Source organism: Lipotes vexillifer, unplaced genomic scaffold (genome assembly GCF_000442215.2).
Source record: "Lipotes vexillifer unplaced genomic scaffold, Lipotes_vexillifer_v1.1 scaffold2225, whole genome shotgun sequence".
NCBI classification, from domain to species: domain Eukaryota; kingdom Metazoa; phylum Chordata; class Mammalia; order Artiodactyla; family Lipotidae; genus Lipotes; species Lipotes vexillifer.
The window spans coordinates 737,304-744,104 of NW_006798684.1; the positions used below are offsets into that span (position 1 = coordinate 737,304).

Here is a 6,801-nt window from a genome sequence, read left to right on the forward strand (position 1 = left end):
CTAATTGGAAATAGTTTTGCCACGAACATTGGGGTGCATGTATCTTTTCAAATTAGTGTTTTCGTTTTTTTCTGATATATACCCAAGAGTGGAATTACTGGGTCATATGATAATTCCATTTATAGTTTTTTGAGAAACCTCCATGCTGTTTTCCATAGTGGCTGCACCAATTTACAGTCCCACCAACAGAGTACAAGTGTTCTCTACATCCTCACAAACATTTATTTGTGTTCTTTTATTTTATTTTATTTTATTTTGCGGTACGCGGGCCTCTCACTGTTGTGGCCTCTCCCGTCGCAGAGCACAGGCTCCGGACGCGCAGGCTCAGCAGCCATGGCTCACGGGGCCAGCCACTCCGCGGCATGTGGGATCTTCCCAGACCGGGGCACGAACCCATGTCTCCTGCATCGGCAGGTGGACTCTCAACCACTGCGCCACCAGGGAAGCCCTATTTGTGTTCTTTTAAAAAAATATTTATTTAGTTGCACTGGGTCTTAGTTGCAGCAGGCGGGCTCTTTAGTTGCGGCTTGCCAGCTCCTCAGTTTTAGCACGTGGGGTCCTTAGTTGTGGCACTAGAACTCTTAGTTGAGGCATGCATGTGGGATCTAGTTCCGTGACCAGGAATTGAACCTGGGACCCCTGCATTGGGAGCACAGAGTCTTAACCACTGCACCACCAGGGAAGTTCCATTTGTGTTCTTTTTGATGATAGCCATTCTGACATGTGTGATGTGATATTTCACTGTGGATTTGATTTACATTTCCCTGATGATTAACGATGGTGAGTATACACTCCTGATGACAGTATAAATTGGTGAAAAATTTTTGTAGAGCAATTTGGCAGTGACTATCACAATATATTGTGGAATAAAAAAGCAAATTGCAGAACAATGCATATTGTATTCATTTTTGAAAAATTAAAAGTACATATAGATAGATATTAAAATGCATAGATAGGGACTTCCCTGGTGGCGCAGCAGTTAAGAATCCACCTGCCACTGCAGGGGACACGGGTTCGAGCCCTGGTCTGTGAAGATCCCACATGCTGCGAAGCAACTAAGCCCATGTGCCACAACTACTGAGCCTGCGCTCTAGAGCCCGCAAGCCACCACTACTGAGCCCGTGTGCCACAACTACTGAAGCCCGTTTGCCTAGAGCCCATGCTCCACAACAAGAGAAGCCACCACAATGAGAAGCCCGTGCACCGCAACGAAGAGTAGCCCCCGCTCGCTGCAACTAGAGAAAGCCCACGCACAGCAATGCAGCCAAAAATAAAATAAATTAAAAAAAAAAAGAATCCGCCTGCCAATGCAGGGGACATAGGTTCAATCCCTGGTCCAGGAAGCTGTGGAGCAACAAAGCCCATGCGCCACAACTACTGAGCCTGCGCTCTAGAGCCCGTATGCCACAACTACTGAAGCCCGCATGCCTAGAGCCCATGCTCCACAACAAGAGAAGCCACTGCAATGAGAAGCCCGCACACTGTAACAAAGAGTAGCCCCCGCTCTCCACAACTAGAGAAAGCCTGCACACACCAACGAAAATAAACAAATAAATAAAATGCATAGATAAAAACCTGAAAGGATACACACCAAACTATCAACTGTGTCTCTGGAGGGAGCAGGACTTGTCTGGAGGTGTATGGGCAGCAGGACATGGAATGAAGGGAGAAGGGAAGTAGAAACCGTGTAGAAGACTGCAGGCCCTGCTGGAAAATGTTCCCACAGTTATAAGAAAGAGGAAGAACCACCCTGACTTCTCCCTTCCTCCCTCTCCTCTCAGTGCCTAGCTGGCAGTGAATCTAGCTAGTATTCAGTTGGCAAAGGAGCTGGGAAATGTAGTTTTCAGGAGAAAAACAGAGAATTCGTTTGAGAATGACAATGTAATGACCAACTTCAAAAAGTTATTGTGGGGCTTCTCTGGTGGCGCAGTGGTTGAGAGTCAGCCTGCCGATGCAGGGTACGTGCGCGGGTTCATGCTCCGGTCCAGGAAGATCCCACATGCCGGAGCGGCTGGACCCGTGAGCCATGGCCGCTGAGCCTGCGCGTCCGGAGCCTGTGCTCCGCAACGGGAGAGGCCACAACAGTGAGGCCCACATACTGAAAAAAAAAAAAAAGTTATTGTGTAGTTTGCAGAATCAGTAAGAGAGATGGATGTGAACAACAGGAGAAAACCTAGTAAAAACACAGCAGGAGGTATGGGAAGAGTCATTCTGTAAAAGAGTAAAAGTAAATAGTAATAGTAAAATATAATTAATTAATTTTATTTAAAAAATCTTAATGGTATAGGTAGACTGTCCTGGCACTGAGCTAAAAGAGTCTGTCCCTAGTAACCATTTAGCTAATACACTGATGTCAACTATAAACCAAACCCTGCACTGCAATGGGAACAAAGATTAAATAAGACCAGGTTTCAGTCATCAGGAATCTTTGGGGGGCTTCCCTGGTGGCGCAGTGGTTGAGAGTCTGCCTGCCGATGCAGGGGACATGGGTTCGTGCCCCGGTCCGGGAAGATCCCACATGCCGCGGAGCGGCTGGCCCTGTGAGCCATGGCCACTGAGCCTGCGCATCTGGAGCCTGTGCTCCGCAACGGGAGAGGCCACAACAATGAGAAGCCCGTGTACTGCAAAAAAGAAAAAGAATCTTTGGGAAATTCCCTGGCGGTCCAGTGGTTAGGACTCAGCACTTTCACTACTGTGGCCCAGGTTCAATCCCTGGTCGGAAACTAAGATCCTGCAAGCCACGTGGCCCAAAAAAAAAAATTTTTTTGGAGGAAGACAAACATGTAGACAGACAACTACAACAGAGTTAATTTCAGCAAGCTCAAGGACAAGGCCGGCAACTAAACTAAACTGTGCCCTTGTGTAAGATGGAAAAAGTCACCCTCTCTGAGTGGATGCAATGCCAAGGTTTACAATTTGGCAGGCTGAATGCTGCTGAATTTCAGCTCTCTGGATCTTCAGCCAGGTACTTCTGTGCAGAGGACAAAATGCACATCCATGCATAGCTGACTGGCTTGAGGAGGTAGATATAGGCACCTATGAAGCAGAGTAGAGGTAGCCTATATGGATGTGCACCTGTGCAACCCAGCCTCCTGACCCAGAACATCATTAGAAACCTCAATGATTTTGTTTTTGGTGCTGCTAACTGTGACAAGGATTTGGCCAAGCAAACCTCCAGAAATTTGTAAAGGCTCCTTTGGAAGGCAAAATTGACAGATGGTGTTTACAGCTTTGCTTTGGTTCTTCCATCAGAGTGAATGCCCGATGTTTTCTTTGGTTTCCAAGATAGTGTGTGAGATCTAAAAGGCTCCTTTGCCCAAAGATTATGAAACATCGGTACACACAGTTAAGTGTGAGTATGTGGGCAAGTGAATCAATCATGTGCCCAAGGTTGGCAAAATTTGATTTGCTGCTGTGGGAATCCAAGGTTTGGTGTTATCATTCTAGTCTTTAAGTCATGTAACAAAATCAGTGAAACTGAGCGGTGGGGCTCCCAGGCACAGAGGCCCTTTTGTCCCCTGTCTCTTGTAAGCAAGATTCCAGCCTCAACGACCTTGCCTGGATTCCTGAGGGCAGATTCGAAAAGTTGCTAATCAAGGGAGGAGCAGCCAAGAAACCACCTGAGGCAAGATTAAAGGGACCAGAGAAGCTCAACAAGATTAGCAGACCTGACCACCTGGGATGAGAATAAGGGCGTGCAAGCCCTGCTCACGCCCTAATCTTGTCAGAGACCCCACCTTTGAACCATTGTCATAAAACCCTCATCACATCCTCCCGGGTTGGGACACATGGTTTGAGGCAGAAGTCCAGTGTGTCTCCCTTTGCCTGGCAAAGCAATAAAGCTATCCTTCTCTACTCCACCCAAAACTCTGTCTGGGACTTCCCTGGCAGTCCAGTGGTTAAGACACTGTGCTTCTAATGCAGGGGGCGCAGCTTCCATCCCTGGTTGGGAACTGAGATCCTATGTGCCATGCAGCGCGGCCAAAAAAAAAAGACAAACAATCAGAAGAAAACTGTCTCCAAGATTTGATTCGGCACCGGTGTACAAAGAGGCAGAGCTTTCGGTAACATCAGAGTCCCTTAATAGAGGGTAAGTTGGACAAATCCACATGAGACAGTGTTATGCAGCCATCAGAAAGGATGTTATAAAAGACAAAATTATAGACGAAGTAAGATCAGTGGTTTCCAGGGCTTGGAGAAGGGAGATGAATAGGGGAAATACATAGCATTATTAGGCCCGTGTCTGTATGATACTGTAATGGTGAATACATGACATGGGTTTGTCAAAATCCACAGAACTGTACAAAGAATGAACCTTAATGTAAACTATGGACTTTCGCCAGTAATAGTGCTTCAATACTGATTCACTAATTGTAACAGATGTACCACGCTAATGCAGTGTGTTAATATTGATAGTAGGGGAGGGCTTCCCTGGTGGCGCAGTGGATAAGAATACGCCTGCCAATGCAGGGGACATGGGTCCAAGCCCTAGTCTGGGAAGATCCTACATGCCGCAGAGCAACTAAGCCCACGCGCCACTACTGAGCCTGCACTCTAGAGCTCGCGAGCCACAACTACTGAAGCCCACGTGTCTAGAGCCCGTGCTCCGCAACAAGAGAAGCCCCTGCAATAAGTCTGCACACTGCAACAAAGAGTAGCCCCACTCACCACAACTAAAGAACACCTGCGCACAGCAACAAAGACCCAACGCAGCCAAAAATTAATTAATTAATTTTTAAAAAATTGATAGTAGGGGAAATAATAGTGGGGCTGGGGGAATATGGGAACACTGCACTGTCTACTCAATTTGTTTCTGTAAATCTAAAACTGTTCTAAAAAATAAAGTCTAAAAAAGGATGTTAGAGTATGTAAATATGAAAAGATTATTCTAAAACATTACTAAGTTAAAAAAGAGCTACTAGCAATGTGTACAATATGGTCTCATTTTTTTGGTAACATTATACACACATGCACAATATAATTTTGAATCTGAAATTCTGAAAGGACATATGCCAAAATATTTACAGTGGTTAAATCAGTGGAAAGTTTATGGGTAATTTCTAATTTCTTTTTGATTGCTTATTTTAAAATGTTTCTGAACATTTTTTATTACACAAAATGCACGAATACTTTCCCACTGTCAATGGTTCAAAGAATAGGAAGTATATTTTAGGACTGTTTTGATGCGCTCCCCAGATCTCCACCCTTCAAAACTGAAACATTCATTCCCCCAGCTGCTAGCAGTGTTAATGATTGATAGTTTGCAGTTAAGCCCCCCATACAACCTTACCTGAGGTTCATTTAAAATCATGCCTTCTTCCTCAGGGCAGCCCACATTCAAAGACTGATTGGTGAAAGGGCCTCGTAATAAAGGCCTCGTTACCCTGGCTTCAAATGTTGCAGGAAGGGGGATCCTTTCCAGGGCCTGAGAGTGGGGTCTTGTCTAACACTCAGAAATGAATTGTCTGAGCAAACACACGTGCTGACAAAGCAAGAGACTTTACTAGGAAGGGGCGCCCGGGCAGAGAGCAGCAGGGAAAGGGAAACCAGGAGAACTGCTCTGCCACGTGGCTCGCAGTCTTGGGTTTTATGGTGATGGGATTAGTTTCTGGCTCGTCTCTGGCCAATCATTCTGTCTCAGGGTCCTTCCTGTGGTGCGGGAAGCCACTCAGCCAAGATGAATTCCAGCGAGGAGGATTCTGGGAGGTTGGTAGGCCATGTGGACGGGCATTTCCTCTCTCCTTTTGACCTTTCCCGAATTCTTCTGATTGGTGGTGGCTTGTTAGTTCCACGTTCCTTACCAGGATCTCCTGTCATAAAATAACTCATGCAAACTGTTACTGTCTTTGCCTGGCCAGGGCAGGCGGTTTCAGTCAGTGTTTCCCCTAACACAAATAGGGACAATTCCACAGGGCCATCCTAGCTCCAGTGCTCTGCCTGGAATAGACTGAAGCTTTTTTGTGAATACATTGCAGCCTAACTTCTGCCCAGCCTTGCTTCCTTCACTCTCCCACAATGAACCCAAGAGCTTTCTCCAATAAACTTCCAAGATTCAAATTTCTGCTTCCTGGGGAACCTGATTGACAATAATTGGTGCCAGGAGTGAGCCAAGAAAGCAAACTCTAAAACGGGATTTCAGAGATGGATCACTCACCAGCCCGCTGGCAATGAGGATTCCATCACTAGTGGTAGGTGCAGCATTGTGTAGCCTGTGGTAGTAATGCAATTGTTAAAATTTTCACCAATAGTGGGGCTTCCCTGGTGGCGCAGTGGTTAAGAATCTACCTGCCAATGCAGCAGACACGGGTTCGAGCCGTGGTCGGGGAAAATCCCACATGCCGCGGAGCAGCTAGGCCCATGTGCCACAACTACTGAGCCTGTGCTCTAGAGCCTGCGAGCCACAACTACGCACAGCAATGAAGACCCAACGCAGCCAAAAATAAAATTAATTAATTAAAAAATTTTTTTCACCAATAGTAAATTGGAATGTTTTTGCCTGAGGAAAGGAATACATGGGGGGTGGGGGAGAACAATGTACCAGGCATTTGAGAAGTAATAGGATGTTTATCATTGAGAGTAATAAATACTTTGGAGAAAGACTATAAAGGTTAAGTGTGAAAGTCAAAGGGTCTTCTTGGCCACCTATAAAGAGACTATCATCTCCTGTAGCCAGAGGGCAGAAAAACTTGAGGATCAGGATCAGGCTGAGGACTTAATTATAAGATTTTCAGGGCTTCCCTGGTGGTGCAGTGGTTGAGAGTCCACCTGCCGATGCAGGGGACACGGGTTCGAGCCCCGATC

The 6,801-nt window shown here is 46.2% G+C and overlaps 1 non-coding gene across 1 annotated transcript; it reads right to left on the reverse strand.

The window, feature by feature from the left end:
• Positions 1 to 609: 609 nt before the first annotated feature.
• Positions 610 to 682, reverse strand: TRNAG-CCC (transfer RNA glycine (anticodon CCC)). Its single transcript has one exon. It is a non-coding gene; the product is annotated as a tRNA-Gly (tRNA).
• Between the last annotated feature and the right edge of the window lie 6,119 nt (positions 683 to 6,801).